Below are 25,967 nucleotides of genomic sequence, written 5' to 3'. Positions count from 1 at the left end.
CTGCAAAATAGCTTTGTTCACCTTCTCCTATAGTTTTGCTTTCTACTTTATTTCTTGAACTATGTTATTTATTTACTTTCTGTGATTTTTTTTTCAACTTGGGACCACTGCATTATAAAGATGATGTATGTTTTTACTCAGCAGATGTAAAACTGGTAGACTATCCAGTAATTGAGCAATTGTTAGCTACCATGTGCTTTAAAATTAATTCTGGATGGCTTCTTTTCTTCCTTTTTTCTTTCTTTAAAACAAATCCCACACAGATGAAATTAGTCCTTGATCACTCATTTTATATTATGTTCTTTGGGTTAACTTGTCCAACAAGCAACCTATGGCTGTCCATGATTATCTCTAATTGCTTATGATCAAAAATATTTTTCTACTAAAAAAATAAACTTTATGTCAATATATTGATAACCTGTGATTTTCTTACTCTGGAAACTTTCTACTAATGCAGGTTTCAATTCATCTATAACTTTGTGGATTAATCTTTAGACCTTTGCCTGGCATTCAGGTAAGTTAAGGAGACTTTTCCACTGCATTATATTTATAATTATGTAGTGGGTAGATGTCCAGAGTGAAATTTGAAATCAGACCTTCTAGCTTCCTAGCCCAGCATTCCACTCATTACACCATACCGGGTCTTATTACATTGTTTAAATGATCTAACAAATCCCCATATGTAAGAAATACCTAAGTATAATTAGGTGATGACAACCAAAAGCTACTGACACTTACTGTTCTCTTGTGTCCACCAACACGTACAGCCAGCATGAGGGTTAAAATCCTATCTCTAAAAGACTGTGTGTGATCCCTATATAAGAAGGTGATACTTGTAACTATTGAGAACTATATCTTTATTATTTTTGTTTGTTTTAGGCAATTGGGGTTAAGTGACTTGCCCAGGGTCACACAGCTAGTAAGTGTCAAGTGATTGGTCTAAGGCTGGATCTGAACTCAGGTCCTCCTAACTTCAGGGCTGGTGCTCTATCCACTGCATCACCTAGCTGCCCCCGTCTCTATTGTGACTAAGAAGGGGTATACATAGACAGATGGTGTTAATATAAGCTGACTTTGATGTGATGATAAAAAAAATTAAGAGGTTAAAAAAAGGATTGTCCTGGGAGGAGAGGAAAGGAGGAGACAGAAGAGGATAAGTTACATCACACAAAGAGGCACAAAGACCTATTGCAGTAGAGGTAAAGAAGAGAGGGAGGTGAGCATTGTTTGAACCTTACTCTCATCGGATTTGGTTCAAACAGGGAGTAACATACACACTCACTTGGGTATAGAAATCTATCTTACCCTATAGGAAATAGGAGGGGAAAAGGGAAAGGGGAAAGAAAGGGACAGAAGAAGGGAGGGAAGAAGTAACAAGGGAAAGGGGAAAGAAAAGGGATGGAGACTGATATAGGGGAGGGCAGATTGAGGGAGGCAGTGATCAGAAGCGAAATATGTGTGAAGAAGGAAAGGGAAAAAGGACAGAAAAAAGGATAAATAGAGGAGAGTAGGATGGAGAGAATAATACACTTAGTAATTGTAACTGTGAATGTGAATGGGATGAATTCTCCCATAAAATGGAAGCAGATAACAGAATGGATTAAAATCCATAATCTTATAATATTTGTTTATAAGAAACGCATTTGTTGCAGAGAGATACACAAAGAGTAAAGGTAAAAGGCTGAAGAAGAATATATTATGCTTCAACTGAAGAAAAAAAAAAGCAGGGGTAGCAATCCTGATCTCACACAAAGTGTAAGGATAAGGAAGGAAACTACATCCTGCTAAAAAGTACCATAGACAATGAAGTAATATCAATACTAAACATACGTGCACCAAGTAGTATAGCATCTAAATTCTTAGAGAAGAAATTAAGTGAGTTACAGGAAGAAATGTACAGCAAAACTATACTACTGGGGGACCTCAACCTCCCCCTCTCAGAATTAGAGAAGTCTAACAACACAATAAACAAGAAAGAAGTTAAGGAGGTGAATAGAATCTTAGAAAAGTTAGATATGGTAGGCCTTTGGAAAAAATTGAATGAGGATACAAAGGAATATATCTTTTTTTTTTGTCAGAAATACATGGCACCTACACAAAAATTGACCATGTATTAGGACATAAAAACCTCACAATTCAATGCAGAAAGGCAGAAATACTAAATGCATTCCAGATCATGATGCAATAAAAATTATATATGTGATAAAGGTCATAGAAAGGTAGACTAAAAATTAATTGGAAACTAAATAATCTAATCCTAAAGAATGAATAGATCAAGCAGCAAATCATAGAAACAATCAATAACTTCATTCAAGAGAATGACAATAATGAGACCACATACTGAAACTTTTGGGATGCAGCCAAAGCAGTTCTTAGGTGGAATTTTATATCTCTCAGTGTTACATGAATAAAATAGAGAAGGAGGAAATCAATGAATTGGGCATGCAAGTAAAAAAGTTGGAAGAAGAACACATTAAAAATCTCCAATTAAATACCAAGTTAGAAATTTTGAAAACCAAAGGAGAGATTATTAATAAATAAAACTAGGATGTAATTTTTGTAAAAAAAATCAATAAAATAGATAAACCTTTGGTTAATTTTATTAAAAAAGAAGAAAAGCAAATTACCAGCATCAAAAATGAAAAGGGTGAATTCACCACCAATAAAGAGGAAATTAAAACAATAATTAAGAGCTATTTTGCCCAACTGTATGCCAATAAATCTGGCAATCTTAGTGAAATGGAAGAAGACTTAAAAAAAATATAAATTGCCCATGTTAACAAAAGAGAAAGTAAAATATTTAAACAACCCCATTTCAGAAAAGGAAATTGAACAAGCCATCAATGAACTGCCTAAGAAAAAAATCTCCAGGGCCAGATAGATTTACAAGTGAATTCTATCAAACATTTAAAGAATGATTAATTCCAATAGTACATAAATTATTTGGGAATGTAGACAAAGAAGGAATCCTACCAAGTTCTTTTTATGATACAAATATGGTGCCGATTCCTAAACCAAGAAGAGCCAAAACAGAGAAAGAAAATTATAGACCAATTTCCCTAACGAATATAGATGCAAAAATTTTAAATAAAATGTTAGCCAAGATATTACAGAAACTTATGTCAAGGATAATACACTATGACTAGGTGGGTTCTATACCAGGAATGCAGGGCTGGTTCAATATTTGAAAACTATCAGCACAATTGACTATATGAATCAATAACAAAACTAACAGAAATAATATGATTATCTTAATAGATGCAGAAAAAGCTTTTGACAAAATAAAGTACCCATTCCTATTAAAAACACTAGAGAACATAGGAATACATGGAGTTTGCCTTAAAATCATAAGTAGCATCTATCTAAAACCATCTGCAAGCATTATATGTAATGGGAATAAGTTAGAAGCATTTCTAATAAGATCGGGGGTGAAATAAGGATATCCATTATCACCACTGTTATTCAATATTGTACTAGATATGTTAGCTTAACAATAAGAAAAGAAAAAGAAATTGAAGGAATTAGAATAGGCAGAGAAGAAACAAAGCTATCACTCTTTGCAGATGATATGATGGTATACTTAGAGAATCCATGAAAATCAATTTAAAAACTACTTGAAATAATAAACAACTTTAGCAAAGTTGCAGGATAAATCACTAACAAAGGCCAACAACAAGAGGTAGAAAGCAAAATTCCATTTGAGGTTATTGTAGACAATATAAAATATTTAGGAGTCTACCTGCCAAAACAAACCCAGGAACTATATAAACAAATTACAGAACACTTTTCACACAAATAAAGTCAAATCTAAATAACTGGAAAAATAGTACTTCTTCATGGGTAGGCCCAGATAATATAATAAAGTGATTATTCTATGTAAACTAATTTACTTATTTAGTGCCATACCAATCAAACTACCAAAAATTATTTTACAGAGCTAGAAAAAATAATAACAAAATTCATCTGGAAGAACAAAAGGTCCAGAATATCAAAGGAATTAATGAAAAGAAATGGAAGGGAAGGTGGCCTAGCTGTACCAGATCTAAAAGTTTGTTATAGAGCAGCAATCATCAAAACTACTTGGTACTGGCTAAGAAAAAGAATGGTGGATTAGTGGAATAGGTTAGATACACTAGACATGGTAGTAAATGACTATAATAATCTACTGTTTGATAGACCCAAAGATTCCAGCTTCTGGGACAAAAACTACTGAGAAATCTGGAAAATAGTATGGCAGAAACTAGCCATAGATCAACATCTAAACAGTGTATACCAACAGAAGGTCAAAATGAGTACATGATTTAGACATAAAGAGTGACACTATAAGTAAATTAGGAGAGCAAGGAATAGTTTACCTGTCTGATCTATGGAGAATGGAAGAATTTATGATCAAACAAGAGATAGAGAACATTATGAAATGCAAAATGGATGATTTTGATTACAGAAAATCAAGAAGTTTTTTGTACAAAGCCATTGCAACCAAGATTGGAAAGGAAGCAGAAAGCTGGAAAACAATTAATATAGCCAGTGTTTCTGCTAAATGCCTAATTTCTGAAATATATAGAGAATTGAGTCATTGTTTATAAGAAATGGTCAAAGGATATGAACAGGTTTTCAGATAAAGAAATTAAAACTATCTATATTCATATGAAAAAATTTTTCTAAGTAACTATTATTTAGAGAAATGCAAATTAAAACAATTCTGAGGTACCGCATCTTAACTATCAGATTGGCTAACATGACAAAACAGGATAATGAAAAATGTTGGTGATGTGGGAAAATTGGAACACTAATGCATTGTTGGTGGAGTTGTGAACTGATCCAGCCATTCTGGAGAGTAATTTGGAACTCTGTGCGCAAAGGGCTATAAAACTGTGCATACCTTTTGACCTAGCCATACCACTTCTAGGTCTGTATCCCAAAGACATCACATATAATATTATAGATAGATAGATAGATAGATAGATAGATAGATAGATAGATAGATAGATATAGATATTGATATCTATCTTCATAGATATATTATATCTATCTATCTATATCTATATCCATATCCATATCTATATCTATCTCTATGTCTATATCTATATATATTCTTCTTTTCTACCAATTTATATATAGGGTATCCAAACAGTCTTGGTGTAAAGTTATTAAAGCTTAAAAAAAAAATCCTAAGCTAAGACCTTTGGGACACCCTTTACATTCCATCTACCTCATTAGACTATAAGTTATTTAAGGACAGAGACAGTTTTCTTGTTTTTTCCATTGCATCCACACTACCTTGCACAGTACCTAGCACATTAATAAATGTTTATTATGCAATTGATTGTCTTAAAATCCAATACTCCATACTAAAGAGCTTAGTCTAACTCACATTCCATGTAGTATTTATAACAAATACTGACCCATCCTTGGCTTCAAGATTTGCAGTGATGAAGAGCCTCCTGTCTTTCAGGGCCCCTCATTTTACTTTGTAACAAGTTTAATTGCTAGAAAATTTTTCATTATGTCAACTGATATATGCCTTTCTGCACCTTCCTAGTTGTATATCCTGAGGCCAGCAAATCAATTCGAAACCCTCTGTCCAAGACAAATTTAAATGCTTGAGGATAACTATTATATCCTCTTTCAAGTTGAATACCCCTAGTTTATCTAATCTTTGTAATTTTATGTTGCCTCTAATTGCTAGATTCCTGTAATGTTGGAGCTGAAAAGCAAGCCACATATCATCTAATTCAGATGACATTATTTTACATGTAAGGAAATAGAAGTCCAATGAAGGTCATATAGTGACTAATAGCATGACCCCTTTAATCAACTCCCATGTTACTCCTTTCCACACTATGTTTTGTTCGGTCATTTCAGTTGTGTCAGGCTCTTTGTACCCCCATTTGGGGTTTTCTTGGCAAAGATACTTGTCATTTCCTTCTCCAGTTCATTTTACAGATGAGGAAACTAAGGCAAACAAGATTAAGTGACTTGGCCAGGGTTGCACAATTAGTAAGTATCTGAGGCCAGATTTGAACTCAGGTCTTCCTGACTCCAGACCTGGTGCTCTATCCATTGTGCCACCTAGCTTTCCTCACTTTGCTGTGCTGCCCTAATTATTACATATGCATGATTTGTTTTCTCAATGAGATCATTAGTTTCTGGAGGATAGGAATTATGTCTTTATATTCATGTCATTTCCTAATACGAGGCTGAACACATAATAGGTACTCTGTAGATTGATTTTATTTTGTGCCTGATAAGCAAGCAGATGGACTGTGTATGGGCTCAGGCTGGTTACATAGAGAGCACGCTAAGGATGATCATATAAGCCTTACCGTAATATTGGAATCATTGTCCTAATTTAGACAGAGATCTCAGATGCTTGTTGATTGGCATTCACCCAGGCAGCCAAACAGTTCTCCCTTTCAAGTAGGAGTAATCCTGGGTAAAGGGAAAACAGGATGAGGAAGGTGGTTTTCTTTCTGCCCAGGGGTGGAGATAAGACTTGGATCATGGGTTCCTTAGCGTAAAGGGAGGACAACCAGATTCTTTGGGTGACTATATTTCAACCAATATGATTTTGTTTCACAAACACCTTCAGGGGTATGGTTGGTTTGAGGTAATAGAAAGCTCTAGTTCTTGACAGAGAAATGAATAATGAGCATTACTTTTTGGGTGCGTTTCTTATTTACTTTGAAGCCTCCTTGTATCAGGTCCAAAGAAATGAGTAATTTACATCAGCCACAGGGAAGACTGAATAATTTATTTACTTTAATGCTTACATTTGCATGCATGAGTATGTGGCTGCTTGGTATAGTAATTGAATTTGTGATGCTGGGTTTTGTTGTTTTTCTCCTGAGTTCTGTTTTAGGGTTCTTCTTGTCTATTCAGCTAGAAATATTGTCATTTTCTTTCTTTCTAAACAAAAATTTCAGATTTAGACACACAGAGGATACTTAATAGAAATAATGTCAGTCACTTTTAAATCTCATAATTATTTGACCAAAAAAGAACACATAGTTTGAAAGAGATTTTAAAAAGAGAGCCATCTCATTGTCCTTGTGTATTTCATTACATATGGCATAGGTACTTAAAATAATACATAGATTTGAAGCCTCTTTTTATTATAAATTCAAAACACAGCAACAGCATGAATTTAAAGCATTCTAGATTGCTACTATCTATATATCTGCAAAATTCTGAGAGAGAAAGAGAGAGAGAGAGAGACAGACAGACAGATACAAGAGAGAGAGACAGATGGAGAGGGAGAGAAAGAGGGAGAGGTTCTGATTTGCTGATTCAATGTCATTCAAAGCAGTTTTGAATGCCTAGGTTGTTTTTGTTCATTTTGTTTTTAAAAAGTAAAATTAGGGGACTAGTATATATCAATGCTTCAGAATAACTTGGTAGAATGTGTTGGTCAACTCAAATATATATTGATGTGTGAATTTAACATCTTAATCATGGGCCTAAATATCTCAGATCATATAATGGAAAGCTGAATAGCTTGATTTTATTTGAGTCCTTTTACTCTTAAAAAAAATGTTAAAGTGCTATATTACTTAAATGGGCAATTAGTTAATTTTTCATAGATAACCAGGGAAATTCTACTATAAAGAAATTTCTTACATTAAATCTCAATGTAAGAATAAGTAGTTGAAAGTTATTAGGTTATTAGAAATTTAGGAAAGGAGGTGAATATAGAAAAAATAAAGTAAAATTTATCTCATGTATAAAATTGTGTAATTTAAGAAAGACTAAAATGGCCTTTTAAAAATAGATAATGAGAGTTATAATAACAAAATTTGGTCTCCTTCAGAAGAGGCAGCATGAAATTTTTGATAAAAGGCCAATGGTGCAGGCAGAGGCCCTGGGTTCAAGTTCCACTTCTAACAATATACTTCTTTCATGACTCAGGGCAAATCACTTAGTTTGGGAGTTCATCATAGTAATGAAGTTACAGATCCTGTCCCTATCTCCATTCCCTTGGTCTCCTTTAATGAACTTTAGTTTTGACACCTTTCAGGCCTCTCTCAAGATCAAAACCAAGATTCTTTTACCATTTTCCTTGGTGGGCGAAGACCTGACATGCACTGAAGTTGAGCAAAGTGGATTTTCCCAATTCAGAAACAATAGAAACCTGTGATCACTATGCTCCCTCATAGTTAGGGGTCAGGAATGTTGTGTGATAATTCGTAGTCAAAAACTAGGACTGTGAGATTTAAGATTAAATCAAATAAAGAGCTATAAAGGCTTCATTGTTTTGATGATAAGATACAGAATAGAAGTATGAATCTGACAGTTTCCTCAGTTTATTGCATAATGTTTCCTTCTAGCACGAGTGTTTTTGTACATAGCCGTATGTATTAATAGGATTTAGTGAGGTTCGGATTCGCTCCTATAAATGACACTCTCCAGTGCACCAGAAAATAATAGGAAATAGATAATTTATTTAGAAGAAGCAAAGCACAGATAGTTTGAATTTGCATAGAAAGCATAAATAATAAGAACAATCAATAATATAGCACCGATCAAGAGAGTCGGTAATGGAAGAGAATACATCACCAATTCAAGGGAACCTCCAAAGTCAATCAACGGCTGGGAGCCCCGTTGCAGCCTGTACAAACTTGAATTGTGTAAAGATTTTCCCGGGCGAAGCGTCCTTCCCGCGGGTGAGGCTCAGCGGGCTTACAGGACGCAGTGTTTTTATATTGTTCTAAACAAAGAAGGCTTGGGGCCAAGAACCCCTTTTTGATGCTTGCGCTATTCATGGTTTGTCCAATACACATCTGACCTTAGCCACGCTCCCATCCGCCTGAGGCTTGGTATTTTGTTTTTTAATAACATCACGTCTCACAAGGAGAGGAGCCAACCCTCCATGTCAACGTGACCTAGGAATGGCTAGTTCCTGGAATGCTAGGCCAAGAACACTCAGGAGATATGGAACGGTTATGACCGAGATTTGAACTGAACCTATTTATTTGAGTGATCTTATTAATTTAAAGGGGAATTTCCAATTTCCATTTCACCGTATGAGATTGCTTCTGTCTTTTAAGTCTCTCTCTCTCTCTCTCTCTCTCTCTCTCTCTCTCTCTCTCTCTCTCTCTTTCTTTTTTTTAAACTGGAACTGGGCATCTCTCACCATTACTATTCGCAGTGGTTCCCTAAGCAAGTGTCAGTAATTCCCAACTTGAGAGACATAGAGTATTAGACTGTTGGAAAAGCAAGAATAAGTAAATTAATTGTGTAGCCTAGGGAAGGTAAAGGAGATAGTCAATTGGAAAGGGAATGGAAAAGAAGAGAAGGGGAAAAGTGTTGTCTAATATGTGCCAGGCATTGTATTAAGTACTTAATAAATATCTCATTTGATCTTCAATACAATTTTGTAAGATAGGGTTGTTTCTACTTTTCAGTTAAGAAAACTGAGGCAGATGGAGGTTAAATGACTTGCCCAAGGTCACATAATTAGTAAGTGTAAGATGCTGGATTTGAACTCAAGTATTTGATTCTAGATATAGAGCTCTATCCACTGAGGTTGTCTTCAAGTTAAGCCCTCAATATATCGTTTAAAAGATGATGACTAATTGTTGTTCATCTCTTTTGAAAACAGTGGTAATTAAATTAATCTAGCATGAAGGATTCATGTTAGATGTAAGATGTACATATTCTGATGGTGAAGGTGGCTTAATATAAAATAATAAAATATTAAAATTAGAAGAGACATTAGAGAATATATAATCCAGTCTTCTTATTTTATGGGTGTAGAAACTCTGGCCCAGAGAGATGAATTAATGTGAGTTATGTGGGAGGGAGAAGTTGAGGTTTTTTTTTTAATATTTCATAATTTTATTTTATTCTTTTGTGTAACTGTAACTGAAATATAGCCTAGACCTAGGTTACCTAGAAAGCCCCTTCCACCTTCAGAAATGCAAGTTTTCCCCAGAAACCATATCCATAACATGAAGAAATGGGCAGTGACCTCAGGAAGAGTCTTTTTAGATAAGACACTATGAAAATTGTTGTATCTGTCATATTTTAAAATATTCATTGTTAGGAGATCCTAAGATAATGATGTTGACCAATTCTGGTCAGAATTAGTTGATGCCTGGATTGAAATATTAGATATATGATCCATAATACTTTCCACATATACATATGGAGTTTCTTTAAAATCTACTTTAATGGGGCAGCTAGGTGGCACAGTAGATAGAGCACTGGCCCTGGAGTCAGGAGGACCTGAGTTCTAATCCAGCCTCAGACACACAACACTCACCAGCTGTGTGACTCTGGGCAAGTCACTTAACTACAATTGCCTCACCAAAAAAAATATTCCACTTTAAGTTTAAAAAAAAATTGATATCTTTAGTTTTCATGTTTCCTTTGTTTCTGCCTATAGTCCTCTATCCTCCTCAACCTAGTGAACTTTTCATTTTACTAATGAATTAAAAGAAAGAAATGTGGGAGCAGCAGCAATTCAGCAAAATTTACCAACACATCTACCAAATCTGCTATGTGCAACATCTCACACCCACAGTTTCCCACCTTTTCATAGAAGGGAAAAATGTACACAAAAGTTCAATTTACAAAAATCTTAGTTTATACACATACAGTTAAGGTGAGATCATTCATTTCATAAAAATATTTTCCCATTCATTTAAATAGTCAGCTCCACTGATATATTTGAGTAAGGATTCAATTTATGCTATTTGTATTTAGACAGTGGTTCTGTGAAGCTGGTAATTAAAAAATCAACTTTTGAAATACATTCTGTTCTTTGATGTGGTTACAAAGTACCCTTCCTTGAGGCTAAGTGGTTAAAAAAAAAGTTTATTCTGATGGAAAGGAAAGGGGGCAGTGTGATGTAGTGGAAAGATCAGAAGAACTAGTCTCAAACTACAATGCTGCCCCTAAGTAAATATTTATCCTTGAGGAAGTCATTTAAGCTCTCTGAGTCTCAATTTTGGCATCTGTTAAATGAAAAAGTTGAACAAATTGGCTTCTAAGATATTTAAATACCTAAATTACATGACTATATAATAGTTTTTGGGAAAAGAAACTTTTGCAAAGCAATTGCCTATGTTATTTCAGAAGTTCTCTTCCCATCCTAGTCTCTCTTCTACTGTCACATGAATTGACATCCCAATGATCCCAGTTAGCTAAATCCAGCTGTTCTTGTAACTCACAGAATTTTAAGATCAGTAATCTAAAGTTAATAAGGACCTTAGGTGCTATTTATTCCAATCTTTTCATTTAGTGTAACTGATATATAACTGAGGCTCAGAGAAGTAAAGGGACTTGTCCAAGGACATGTAGGTGGTAGAGGTAAAGTTCAAACTCAGGTCCTCTAACTCCAAGCTCCATAATATTTTCTGCTACATTATTTCCTCTGTCCCTTCCTCTAACCAACTTTGAAATGTCAGCATCATGGAATCCACTGACATCACAAAGTACCAGGGAAAAAAGTTCCTCACTCAGATCAACAAAGATTTAGTATAAGAAATGATCATCTAAATGTAACTTGCCATATTTCCAAAAAACAGATGAACTCTAGTCATCAAGTGGAGAAAAACTTCACATGCATGGCAAAGTGTACTTTTCTACCCTCCAGGGGTTGACTGAAAATAACATGAATGTTGGAGTCTTCCCAATGTTATTTCTGCTCTGTGACCAAGAGGAACAGAACCAGGTAACTGCTAACAATGGACACAAGAAGCCACCAACTTTCTTCCAATATCACAGGAATGATTTGGCAGAATGGGCCGAGGTCCATCTTGAGATTCAAGAATATCATATTTTGGATCCACTGCTGAGAGTACATCTTCCTTCTCCTTCTCCTGACTGTCTCTGAGTACTTTCCTTTTTTGCTAAAAAGAAAAAAAAATAGTGGGAGGTGGGGCAGTTACTAAGGGGAAGAAGGGACATGAGATGCATACAGGTGACAAAAGCATGAATAGGGATATAGTTTGGGTAAGTGGGATTTATATTTTATTTCTACTGCTATGAAAATTTAATATAAACATATTGAAAATCTTTTTTAAAATAACAAGTAAGAACTTTAGATTTAGCATTAGCAGCAGATCCAAATTTAAGGGGAGAAAAAGTGTTAATTAAATCTTCACTTCAAACCTTATGCCCACATGCTCACATACTTTGGGGATTATCGGCTGAGTGAAACTAGGTTGTGTCTAACAATAGAAGAAGCTCAGTCTGTTTAGTCACATTAGTCAAACAATCTGTCAGTTTGGTGAAAGAATCAATTATGCTAGTTAGGTGGCACAATGGATTGAGCACTTGGCCTATAGTCAGGAATACAGTTCAAAACTGCCCTCAGATGCTTATTGTATGACCCTGGACAAGTCATTTAACCTCTGATTGTTTCAGTTTCCCCAGCTGTAAAATGAGGATACTAACAGTGCCTACCTACCTCACAGGGTGGTTGTGAGATTTAAATGAGTAATATTTGTAAAACAGTGCCTGACAAATATTAGGCATTATATAAATATATATTTCCTTCCCTTATCTATCGTATGATGGAAGCAATGTTGATTCTGGATCCAGAGTGCATGACGTCAAATCAACTTCATACTTACTTACTACCTGTGTGACCTGAGGCAAGTCACATACCCTACTTAGCCCTCAGTTTCCTAATCTATAATATGAGGGGATTGGACTAGAGGGCCTCAGAATTCTCTTCCAGTTTTAGGTCTGGGATAATATGACCAATTCTATATATGAACTAAATGTTTGATTCTGTCAAAGTGGTAGGAATAGATATGATTTGGAGAATTGGGAAGAGGACGTAAACATGCAAAGATGAAGAAAGAGGAAATAGGTGGAAAAAGCATTACCATGAATTCAACAGGAAAGATTTGGTTGAAAAGATGTATTTAGCCCATGAATTACCTTAAGTCTTTAGCATTCACAATCCTAAGACTAGAAAGAAATGAGAATGATGTTTGATTTTTAATTTTCTTCCAAGAAATGTAGAGCTAAGAGGTGACTTTTCATTTATTGCTATGTCAAGAGCAAAATTCCAAGCCTCTGATAATTTCTAATGTCTATGAGGAAAAAATCAAGTTCACAAATATATTTTAGTGAGAAAATAAAGATATAATTATATTTGAGATTGGAGTGGGGTTAGTCAAGGTCTAATCAGAAAAAAAATAGCAAGAGCAGAGCTAGAAATGCAAGAGAACACAATGGATTCTTACTAGATAATGAGGTGAAACAGAAGTCCTTATATGTGTCCACAAGGCAGAAGAGAAGGACATCAGAAGACTAAGGCTGCTACTTAATATGGAGCAAACAAGGAATCTGACAAGAAAGCTATGAAATCCTTAGTAGCTCCTATGCTTCAGCTTTCACTACAAAGGTTAATAATAAAAGGGTTCTAACACAGTAATAGGTAATGAGGAAGTGGGTGAGTTCACATCTGGAGGAAACAGGTTAAGGAATACTTAAATAATTGGAATGCATGGAAATTATCAGACCCTGATGAAATTCATGCAAGTGCTAAAGTCTTACCAGAACCAGTGTCAATTATCTTTGAGAATTTATGAAGGACAAGTGAAGATAAAAAAGGGTAACTGTGCTGCTCAATAATGGGACAAGTGGAAGGAAGCTGCAGGGAAGGATACATTAGTATAGCCTTGTAAATGATCATAGGGTCCTGATCCTAAAGGAAATTTAGCGAAGAAAAATTTGAATTAGAGTGGAAAATATGGCCCTATGGCACTGTTATGCTTCTAGAGGCTCATAGTGCTAAATAATCTGCAGTACTAGTGTGGTAGGATTAAATGACTGCCTAAAAATATGTCCAGAATTTGAAATATCTTAATCTACCAGTTCCCCCTGGTTTAATGTGCTAAATAACTAGAAATGAAGCAACAGACTATAAATTAAGGCATAGTGATTGCTTCTTCAAATTTCTGTGTGTCACTAGGATCCTTCTTGGGAACAAACAATGCCTTCCTGTACACTAAAATGGAAAAAAATATATAATTTAAAAACTGAGAATTTTTGGAGAGGAATATGCAACATATTCCTTTTTTTCTTTCATGAACACATAGAGCAATTCAGTCACAGAAGTGACATGGGGGCAGAAAAATTCACCCATGTCAGTCTAAAAAGAAATTATACCTTTCATTTCCATTTTGTGCATATCTACAGCATTCTTCTTCCTCATTAAATATTAGGTTACTTTGCCCTTGTGTGGTGAATATGCATTATTTTCAGAACTATTGTAGAAGTTAAACTCTGACCTGGAGAGCCTAAGATATTCCCAAGGTCAAGTAAGAGGGTAATAGGAAAAGAGAATGTATGAATCACTCTTAACTAAATGAGTAAATGCTGTGGCATTTCAAAAGGATGGCATTAATTTTGTCTGATTGTTTAGGTTTCTTAGGGGCAAATTCTGTTGAGTGTGTTAGTTTTCAGTTGGATGGGCAATGTGTAGTAGAGAGGTAATAGAGGAAAAGCAGTAGAAAAGAAACAATTTCCCAAGTTTATGAGGAAGCTGAAAAGATGTGGTAAGATATGATGATAGAATTTATGAAGATTAAGGTAACTTATTCTAGTAAATCCAATGTAAATGTAATTGAAGGAAGAGAAAATGACAAAGAAGTATGATTTAAAAAAAAAAACAATCAGTGGGCTCCCTGAGGGTGAGAAACAGGTATAAATCAATTCATCCTGAGGAGGAATCAATCCACAAGCATTTAGTAGATGCCTACTATGTACCAGACATCATGTTACTTACTGATGGCACCAAAAACTTTTCTTCTTCTCTCCCCTAACATTTCACTGAGGGAGACATGCATATAGGCAAGTATGTACAAAATAAACCCACAGTAAATAAAAAGTACTTACCCTGGCAAGGAAACCACTAACAGCAGTAAGATTCAGGAAATGCTACTTATAGAAGGTGTTGCTTGAGCTGAGTTTTAAATGAAATTAGGGATTGTAAGAGGTGAGAGTGAAGTAGTTTCACATTATTATGAGGAAAACTGAGGTTGGTTAGATTAGCAATAATTTTTATTAATATGAGTTGATTTTATTCGTCAATATAGATCTGATTACATGCTTGTCCAGGTTGTCTCTCCCTTAATATGTAAAGCCCCTGCAGTCAGGGACTGTGTGCAGTTTTATATCTACACTAGTGCCTAGCAAAGTGGTTTTTTTTTCTCCAAGATGCTCAATATATACATGCTAACTATGTTGAACTTAATAGTGTGATAGCCAAAGGCATCAATGGTCAGTGGGGATCATAGGAAAAGCTCATGGCAGAGGATTCGTAGAATATGTGGAAGTTATTTCAAAGAAGATCCAGGCTAGTATCTTATTAGGAACCCTCTCCTCAAGCATCTAACAAATAATCATTTAGCCAGGTCTTGTAGTAATAGGTAAATGATTAATTATCAAGGCAACTCTTTGCCATTTGGATAACTTTAACTTTTAAATAGCTTTTCCTTACATCAAGCTACATTATGCCTATGCAGCTTCCCCCCCCCCATTAACCTACTTCTGCCATATGACTCAAAAGGATAGGAAATATCCTTTCAAATACGTGAATACAGTTCTGTTCTGCTTCCCAATTTCACTCTTTTTGAGACTACAAATCCTCAGTTCCTTCAACTAGTCTTCAACTTAGTTGGCATAGTGTTGAGTCCTTTCACCATTCTATTAACCCACCTTTGAATGTACTCTATTTTGTTGATTTCCTTCCAAAAATGTGATTTCCATAATTAAATACAATATTCTAGGTACGATATGATTAGGACAGAATAGCATAGGAATTCCTCATTCTGAACCATTTTAGATAGAGCTTAAATTTACATTAGGTTTTTTTTTGGGGGGGGGGGTGGTGCTATACTGCATTGTTGAGGCATATTGAGTATTCAGTCCACTGAAAAGCACAGATCTCTTTTTTATTAACTTGCATTTAGCTTCTCTGCCTCTTTCTTGCACTTGAGTCATGGATACTTTGAATCTAAACTATATTGTCTGTATTTTTTTTGCTATTAAATTTGATCTTACTACATTGACTGATAATTCTAACCCAGCGATGTATTTTCAGATTCTGACTCTCCCTTCTAGTAAGTTTATCTTCTGTTAACTCCATTCCCCACTTTTTGTCACGTGGAAATGTGATAAGTATGCATTCTAAGTCTTCATTTAAGGTACCGATAAACGTGTTGAACACTCCAAGGCCAAGAATTAATCCCTGGGGCACACCATTACACTCTTTGACCAAAGCGATGCTAATTTATTAATAATTGTATATATATGTATATATATATATATATATATATATATGTATATATATACACATATATATGTATATATATAATTATTTGCTTCCATTTCCTCATCTGTTAAATGAGAGTGATAATAGCACCTACCTCTCAGGGTTGTTGTGAAGATAAAATAAGATAGTATTTGCAAATATATATATATATATATATATATATATATATATACATATAATTATAATTTACATTATATATGTAAAACATTGTGGTATATATTAATATAAATAATTATTAATAATTATTAAGTCTACCCTTTCTGAATCTACCTGAGCCCTAACTGGACATATCACTCCATCTTGTCCACAAGCATAGTATGCAGATATTTTTCAGATGCTTTTAGTAAGTATGCTATGTCTATGACACTTCACTGATGCACCTGTCTCATAACCACTAGCCTAATAATAACAAAGGAAATAAGGTTAATCTGGCATAACTTGCTGTAAATGAAGAGATACCGAGTCTAAGTCAGGGGTTGGGAACCTGTGGCCTCAAGGCTACATGTGGCCCTCTAGGGCCTCAAGTGTGGCCCTTTGATTGAATCCGAACTTCACAGAAGGCTTTAAAAGTCAAAGGACTTGTATCTCAGAGGCAATGGAGAGGCATTGCAGGTTTGTGAGCAGGGGAATAGCATGATCAGATCTACTCTGCACAAATGTGACAGCTATGTGAAGACTGAATTAGAGAAGGGACAGGCTGTGTTCAGGGAGACCAGTTAGGGAGCTGTTGCAGTAATCTAGGTAAAAGCTGATGAGGACCTGGATTAAGATGGCTATAGAGTAAGTGAAGGGAGAGAGGGATGTAAGAGATGTTGAATCGGTAGAATCAACAAGTCTTGACAAGTAAGTTAATATGGAGAGGAGGTGGTAAGTAAAAGTAAAGGATTGAATGTGCCTCCTGGGTTATGAATGCGGGTGACTGTCAATAAAGAAGGTAGAAGGAGAGGTAGTTTTAAGAAGAAAAATAATGAATTCTGATTTGAATGTGATTTTTAGATGCATTTGAAACATTGAGGTAGAGATGTTTAACTGGCAGTTGAAGGTGTGGGACTAAAGCTCAGAAGAGAAAGGAGGGCTGGCCAAGGAGATTTAGGACTAATCTGATAGAGATGATGATTGAGTCTATGGAAGTTAATGGCATTACAGATAGAGCCTGGGGTCCATACATAGAAGTTGGGGCATGGATGTTGATCCCAGAAAGGAGACCAAGAGGGAGCTGTCTTCTGGTAAAAAAGAAAACTATGATAGATCAGTGTTCATAAAAACCAGAAGGAGAAAGTCTCCAGAAGCAAAGGGCAGTCTACATTGTCAAATGCAGTAGAGATGTCAAGAAGGGAAGAAGAGAGATGAAAAATGCTAAGCTGAAGGAAAATTGGACTTAAGTGAGCTTTTGCTTTTTGTGATTGCTTTTAAAGTCTGTATGGGAAACCTGAGCATACTTGTAGATATAAGGGAGGAAGACAATAGGAAAGGAAAGACTGAAGATGAAAGAAAGGAGTTAACCAATGGAATCAGGTTCTAGATGACCTTCTAAAGGTAAGGGGGTCAAGAGAATGGACTTAGTTTTGTCCAAGTGAGTGACTAATTCTTTGAGAGAGAAGAGAATAAAATTAGTCACAAAGATCCCTAAATCAGACTTTGGATTAAGGGGTTTCACCAGTCAGAAATCCTGCTAACTCTACTATCTTCCAGCCAACATTCATCCATCTTATTCATAATGATAATATAAATGATGTTAGGAAACTAAAATCCTTCTACTCTGTTTCAGTGGAGGACTTCCAATCTATCAGGCTAAGAGCTATTAACAAAACAACTAAATGAGATTAGATTGTCATGACATTCTTAGTGAATTCATAATAGGATCTAATTATTGCCATATTCTTCTGACCTACTCACAAACAATCTATTTAATTAACAGGTGTCAAATTGTGCTGGAGATTAACATGAAGATTGCTTGTCTCTAATTTATGGGATTCACTTTCTCTTTTAAAAAAAATCAAGATAAAATTTGCAGTTTCAAAATAGTTATCTGATATAGTCTTAATGACTGCTATTGCTTTTTCATAACTGTGACATACCATGTTACTGATGAGAACTTGTTTCATGGGGAGAGAGCACCATAGACTCTTTTCAATCATGTTCTACTTGTTCTTAGTAGGCAAGTGTAGACTGAAATACTTCCAGAATGTGATGTGAAGACAGAAAAGCTTGGTGCTATGCAAAGAAAGCTGTTTTTCATTAGAGGACTTGGGTTCAAATTCTTGGTTTGCTCATTCTTATCTGACCTTGGGAAACTCATATAACCTCTCTGAGAGTCTGCATTTCTTATTATATAAAATGGGAGAAGGGTATAACATATGCAACTCTAGATGTATCATTCCATCAAAAGGAGCTCCTAGTTGTATAATAGGCAAGTAGGTAACACAGTTAATAGAGAAGTAGACCTGAAAAAAAAAAGAACTAGACCTAGCATCAGGAATACTTGGGTTCAAATCTATCCTCTGACACTACATTTAAGACCCTGGGTCAGTCACTTAGTCTTTATTTGCTTCCATTTCCTCATCTGTTAAATGAGAGTGATAATAGCACCTACCTCTCAGGGTTGTTGTGAAGATAAAATAAGATAGTATTTGCAAAGCGTTTTGTACTATATAAAATACTATATAAATGTTAGATATTATTAATAATTATTATAATTTTAATTATGAAACATATTTTCTCAGAGATCTATTGTAGGCTTCCAAGTTTTTTTTTCTTGACCATAATTAATACCTTACTTTATTTTTATAAAGAGCCATTTGTTTTTTGGCATCTTTATATATCCAAAAATTATTATTATTAGGAAGAAAATAAATGAGAGATTGTGATTCTAATCTCAAACCTGTGCCAATGAATTTATTGTAAATAATTGTCTTGAGACAGCATTTTGTTTATATTTCTGAGGGACAGAATCACATGTATTTGAACTGCTAAAATGATCATTATTATTTACATTTTGATCAAAAGAGAAATAAAAGCCTAGTGAACAAAGCAATACATGAGGTATTTTAGCACCTTTTACAATGTATCTAGCAGTTATAGGCTCTGCCAGCCTTTGCTAGTAAAGGGGAGCAAATCAGGCACTGTGGTTCATGGAGTCAGAAGAACATGGAATCTTGTACACAAGCTAGAATATTGACAGGCAAGCATAAGCTTTTCTGCTGAAGTTTTAAGGGGATTCAGATAATAGGAAGGGAGTCAGTGCAAGTTGGCTAAAATCAGTCTAAAGGTGATAGTGCAACAATACATGGTGAGAATGAGTGGAACCAGTGAAGAGAGGACAGTTGAGGCTGTGAGGAACTATGAAGCTGCCATACTTACGACTTTTGTTTCTGAGTTGTTTGACCGTTGCGTTATCATCTTGCTTCCATATGGACATTACCAGGTTTCTTATTCATTCCAGACTTTATGTTTATGATGTTCTGGTACCCATAAATAGCATGCACTAGAATTGGAAGAATAAATTATGGTAGAAGCTCTGCTCCAATCCATTTTAGAGCTGGCTATCTTAATTGTACTACCTTTACTGATTCCTAATTACCCATCCCCACACTTAATAGAAATGTTTAAGAATGAATTCTTCTGGGATTTACTGACAGGGCATCCTTTTCTAGGTAGTCTATTGAGCCTGATGGATATACTCATTCAGTTCAATGATAAACTGGAACACTAGAATAGAAAACACAATTAGGACCAAGAGGAATGAGGAGTAGCCACTCATAGATAGGTATAAGAACTCTAAGACCAAATATCGAGGGGTTAACTGACAATGGCAGATTTCTCAGGGTTCACAATATTGGGCATTTTGTGGTCACTGCCTAAAGTTTAGAGCTCCTTATCCTTTGAAATTGTAGTGAGTGAGGGACAAGATCAGTAGTTATGAGTTGACCAAGATACAGTCATCCAGATCCCATTTAAAATATTTTCAGGTGGAAGCTCTGACTCTTGCCTCAATGGGAGGTCGAGATAATGCACCTCTCCAAGATTGGTTTCAGATGTGGTTGTCAGTGTCCCCTCCAAAATTCTTTCTTGACAACTGGATTCTAATTTCAAGGTACTCTGGGAAAGAGAACTGAAAAATGCTAGGTTGAAATTGGAGACTAGGGTGAAGTTTATTAGTGTATTTCCTGGCCTTGTTTTTGTGAGTAAGGAAGGAAGTCTGATGGATAAAACCTCAAAATTCAGGCTTCCAGAAACTATGGAGTAAAAAGTTATAGAGGCCTGCAGGTTTTTTATGTAAACCTGAGGGTCCATTATTCTAAACAGAGCTAAAGCAAGGGATAACCAAAGCCAAAACAGGAAAAGAAATACAGAAGGTAGCAGTAAAGAAGCCAAGTTAGAGTGAGTCAATAAATAGTCATTCTTGGAACCCAGGTTTGTTAGATCCTAGTCAGAGGCTATTCTATCAAGAGAGGTTTTCTTCTCTAATATTTCTTTTATTTAATAATAACATAATAACTCTAAAGTTTGAGAATAGCAAGTTTTCCTGCTGGCAAAGTCTGACTTCCATAGGACTATACCTGTCTTACAAACTGGTATACTTAAAAATTGAAATAGTAAAGGAAGCTAGTTCAGTTTCAGGGAAAGTTTGTTTCATTGAAAACTGTCAGACACAAAATTACATATTCAAAGGCCCTATAATGATTCAACTATATCTCCTAGTTTCCTACTTGGAAGTATTTAAAAGCAAAATATATAAGCAAGGTAAATTTTATAACCCGCAATTGATATTTTTGTTCTTCAAACTCTTAAGCAGCCAGAAAAATTAATGAAAATTGTTTAATTTCTGGCTTACAACCATTATGTAGTCTGTTTTGCCTAGATTGTTTTACAAAAGAATTATGAAGATTTTAATTACCCTGTTGTTTTATTTAAACATAACCAGACCATTGTATACTTCATTTGTTATCAGTTTCCTGAAGGGGGGAGTTCAATTGAGTGGATTTTGTTCCCGTATTCTCCCATCAAAACAATTTACCTTATTTTAAGAAACATATTTATTTTTAAGTGTAACTCAGAAAGTCAGAGCTTAATTACCAAGTTTTGCTTGAAATGGGGGAGAAGTGTCAATGACAGAATAAATGGCTAATCATCTTAATTCTGTTGGAATTATTTGTAATATAATTAATCATGATAAAGCCATTTGATCCTAATACAGATGTAATATCTAATGCAGCAGAAATTCTGCTGTAATTTAGTAACAGTAACTGTCCACTTATTGTAAAGTGTTGCCCTTAAACCTAATGCAATTAATTTTTAATGCTATTTGCTCACATTGTACAGTATTAAGCAAGATTGCAGATGTTGCCAAAATGAAGATTGATGCAGCTGATTAAAACCACATTACAAATTGAAATAATTTCACTTGAAGTGTTTATGGGGATATTTTGGTAGACACAAACAGCATCATTTAGGGATAGCTTTAACTCACTCTAACACTTTCTTGAGCAAACATTTTGATTAAACAGTTTTGGAAATTAACATTTATATTTTCCAGAACAAATCTTTGACAGAGAACCATGGGAACAGTGCCTAAAGACCTATTAAAGAGAGGTACTGCTCATTGCCATGGAGCTTTCCCAGTGGGAGTTAGTGACAAGCTACCTACATAAGGTAGCATAGTTCAAATAAGTGCAGGAAACGAATGTTCTGTTAACAATGAACTGTGAAGAACATGGTCTCTGACAAGTCCCTTGTGAAATGATATTGGTTACCCTGTGTTTCTCAACACATTTTCTTTAATAATTGCCTTCCAATATTCTGCCAGTTTAAATTAGAGCAATTATCCAAGGAAGCTGTCTTTGTAACACCTCAACAGATTTTCACTCACATGATGGCCCCATTTTGTTTCCAGCATTCATACGACCATGAGATTGTAGTTTTAGAGCTCAAAGGAATGTAGAGATATTGAAACTGAGGCTCAGAGGGTTTAAGTGACTTATGTAAGCCTCACAGGAAGTAAGGTTTTTTTTGTCCCTTTAGTTTTAGATCAGTGTTACTCTAATCACTTCTGCCTATCAAAACATATTCTCGGGAATCAATCTGATAAATGAATTCATGCTTAAAACACTTAGCATGATCCAGGATTTCCTTGGTACCCATGCACTCTAGAGTTTACAATTCTTGTAAGTCTCTATGTCTTTTATATCCCACATGTAAGTTTTGCTATACATGTGTGACAGAAGATATAAAAAATAGTTAACACATTTTTATTTTAAAGGAGCATAGGATTTAGAAATGGGGACATAGGAAACACCTAATCTAGCCATTTCACTTTGTTTCATCCCAGAGATATTATGCACAAAGACGTGCAGATCCAAGGTTTCATAGTCAAGATTTCTTACTCCCAAACCAGGGATTCTTTTACTACACGATTAACAGAGCATGAAACTGGTAATCTAAAGGGACTAAATAATCATTTCTGTGTGGTTGACTCCCCAATCTATATATCTATCCCTAGTCTCTCTCATACTTTCCCCCTAACAGTTAAGAGAATGACCAAAAAAAAAGCCAGCCACAACAACACAAACATAAGCATTATCAAGCAAAATAAATCTACTCATGCACTTAAAAGCATTATTTATAAGATTTCCCAAAGGTTCTATTTCAAAAATGCTCCTGGACTAAATTCTTCTAATTTTTTTTAGCTGCTTCCCTGTTATGGTATAATTGGAATATAGCTACTTGCAAATCACCACAAGAACCTTACTGACAGAGAAGCCTGTCTGAGATGAATTCTTTCTCTTGGGAGCAGAGGTGGAGTTGATGGATTGGGTCATGAGCTTAGCTTCAATGTATGGGTCCCATAGCTTTTGTTGGCAGATAAAGTCAGTGAGTTAAGGTGCATATGAGTGATCATGAAATTCTCATTTCAGAAGAGGATTTGGAGAGCTTTTCTTTCCCAAGGCCCTTTGGATTCTAGCTTTTTGAAAAGCATATCTGCTCACTGGTTCTGGTTTCTATGTTGCCATTTGATTTTTAAATTCAACAATAAATAATCACACATACATGTACATACACATGCACACCAAGACTCAAATGTTCTAAATCCCAGTGGGCAGTATAGATTCTTGTATAACTTTGGGTCCCCTTCAGTTGATATCACTGTGCTTCAAAAGCTTTTTTGACCACCTGCCTACGTGTATTTTCCCAAATATTTGCACTGTCTCCAATATTTTTCTGAAGTACAAGGCACTGACTAAACAATTTAGTACATAAGCCTCTTTGTGAAATGCTATCTCCTTTCACTGCCTCAGAGGGCTTTTTGCAATGCTCTGACAAAGTTGCAGAGGTGATTGATTCAACACTGGTAGAGTCTTTCTGAGTTCTCAATTCATGCTTTTATTCTGGACAGGGTTGTCAAAGGTCCCCTGGGATGCCTGAATTAAGGCCTCAAAGACATGGAATTTTAGCATAGGCTCTGGGATCACTTTCTTAAACCCCCATTCATGGCAACATGTTAAGTTCCCAGGAGGCAGCTGCTTATTCTCCCCCAGGGTTCCAGAGGATCCTGAGGAGTTGTTTCACTATTATGATTCACAAGCCACCACTGGTATAATTCTTCTAGTGATTATCAGTTAATATCAATTTGCAGTAAGATGCAATTGGCTGTTAGAAATGCGTGGTGTAGTAAAAACTGGTTATACAAATATTTCCCCCAAATTCTGGGGTACTCTCATGCATAAGTACATATAAAGGCCAAGGGAAAGATGGCTCAAGTTTATAGAGCCCATGTAGCTCACAACTCTTGCTTGCTGGAAGTCCCCTTTGAAGACTTCTCATAAAATTTCTCTTCAGCGTCCTATTCTTCTGCTAGGTTTCTGGTATAGTTCTGAGGCTACTTTTCCTCAGGGAGTTTAGTTTTCCTTCTGTTTCCTATGCAGACACTGCCCATAGCTGTTCAACACACAATGCAGTAGTTCTTACAAAAAATCCCAAATCCTCTAACCTTTGGAAGTTCACAAAATCATACTTTGGTAAGGAGAAGTAGGAAGGAAATAGAAGCCCTTTTCCCTCTCTCCAAGAAATTTCCTCTCGGGGTCTTCTCTAGAATGGCTTCCTCTCCTGAGCTGACAAGATATGGGAAAGGCCATGTTCTCAATTGACTTGCTATTTTATTCAAGACCCACAAAGCATGACTTGAGTCTTTTCAGTAAATCCCAATATACTTCCTGTGTAGTGCCATTTCAATTCATTTTATGACTTACATTTCTTCCAAATTGATTGAGAACTTTTCAAATCTAGTTTAATGTCTTGAATTGGTTCAATAAAGTTATTCTCACCTTATTAAGGCCATTACCTTAAGTTATGTGAGGTGGACTGATTCAGTTGACAGCCAGCCACTCCCCACCCCCCACACCCCCTCAAAGGATTACATTTCTACCTGGGAAGAAACTTAAAGATCTTGCAAACCGACTCCTCTCATTTTGCAGATCAGGAAAAGAAAGCCATAAAAAAATGTGACTTGCTGGGATTGGAATTCAATTTCTATGATCCTAACTAATATGTACTTTCCATTTCATCACACTACCATTATACCTAGTGGTGAGGTATCTAGGAGCATATATGTTATAGCCTAATTTTTTGATCAACCTATGTGATAGATAACACAAATCCAACTTTAGTTTGGCAAGATAGCACTCAGATGAAAGCTTCATTTCAAAGAAGCACTTAAAACACAGTGTAAAAATGGCAAGCTCAATTGTCAGAGAAGAAACTTGAATGGAGACAGAAACATAACTTGGGTAGGGTGATTGGCACTTTTTACCAATGCATCAACATTAAGGGGGCACACTTTCTCTCTATAGTTGTCTGCAGACTTGCCATCTTTGGCATGAAGCACTTTTCCCAACCATCTCATTTCTCCTCTGGAGCTTACTTTTCCCCATTTGTCCCCTGGAATTTGGGGGTATGGTGGTTGCTGGCCATTTCTTGGCACCCATGTCTGGACTTTCTTGAGGAGGTGGAAGGCTTCCTTCTGTACCACTATAACTGTAGTCAATCTGGATGGCCTATCTTCCATACTATAATGATCTACTCTATTAATTCTATATGTCATAATTCCTAATTGTAGCCCTGGGGAAAGGGAATAGTTTTGTAGCTGATAAACTGAGAGGCCTGGGGTCGGAAGGACATGACTTCAAATCCAGCCTTAGATACTTACTAGCTGTGTCACCCTGGTCAAATCACTTAATCCTTTTTGCCTCAGTTCCTCAACTGTAAAATAAAGTAGAGAAGGAAATGGCAGACCACTCCAATATCTTTGCAAAGAAAACACCATTGAGTTGATGAAGATTCTGCCATGATGGAAATGACTCAATAACAACAATGTAGAAGCCACAAGAGAAGTAACCACAAACAGTGCAGATGAATTGGATCAAGTTTCTAGCCAGATCTAATTGCCATGAAATAAAGCAGCCAAAGTTCAAGAAGCTGAGATTGAAGATGTTAGTAAACTAAGTTGATGTCCCAGAGTCATTCAATGAGTGGATCCAGCCAGTACAGGATATGGAAAATTTGGGTTAAACAAATCAAATTGAAACATCATGCTAGTATGTCTGAAATGGAAAATTTGAGCTTGCCTATCTGTTAGGCCCAAAGCTTTGTCTATGAGTATCAGCCCTGAATCTTT

The 25,967-nt window shown here is 35.6% G+C and overlaps 1 protein-coding gene across 5 annotated transcripts in view; it reads left to right on the top strand.

Moving 5' to 3' along the window:
• Positions 1-25,967, top strand: part of NCKAP5 (NCK associated protein 5) — a 1,104,295-nt gene that overhangs the window by 643,760 nt on the left and 434,568 nt on the right. The window lies entirely within an intron of this gene.

Source organism: Phascolarctos cinereus, unplaced genomic scaffold (assembly GCF_003287225.1).
Source record: "Phascolarctos cinereus isolate Bilbo 61053 unplaced genomic scaffold, phaCin_HiC Scaffold_726;HRSCAF=1367, whole genome shotgun sequence".
NCBI classification, from domain to species: Eukaryota; Metazoa; Chordata; class Mammalia; order Diprotodontia; family Phascolarctidae; genus Phascolarctos; species Phascolarctos cinereus.
Note: the sequence above shows the minus strand (reverse complement) of the source record. Positions and strands in the feature narration are given on the sequence as shown.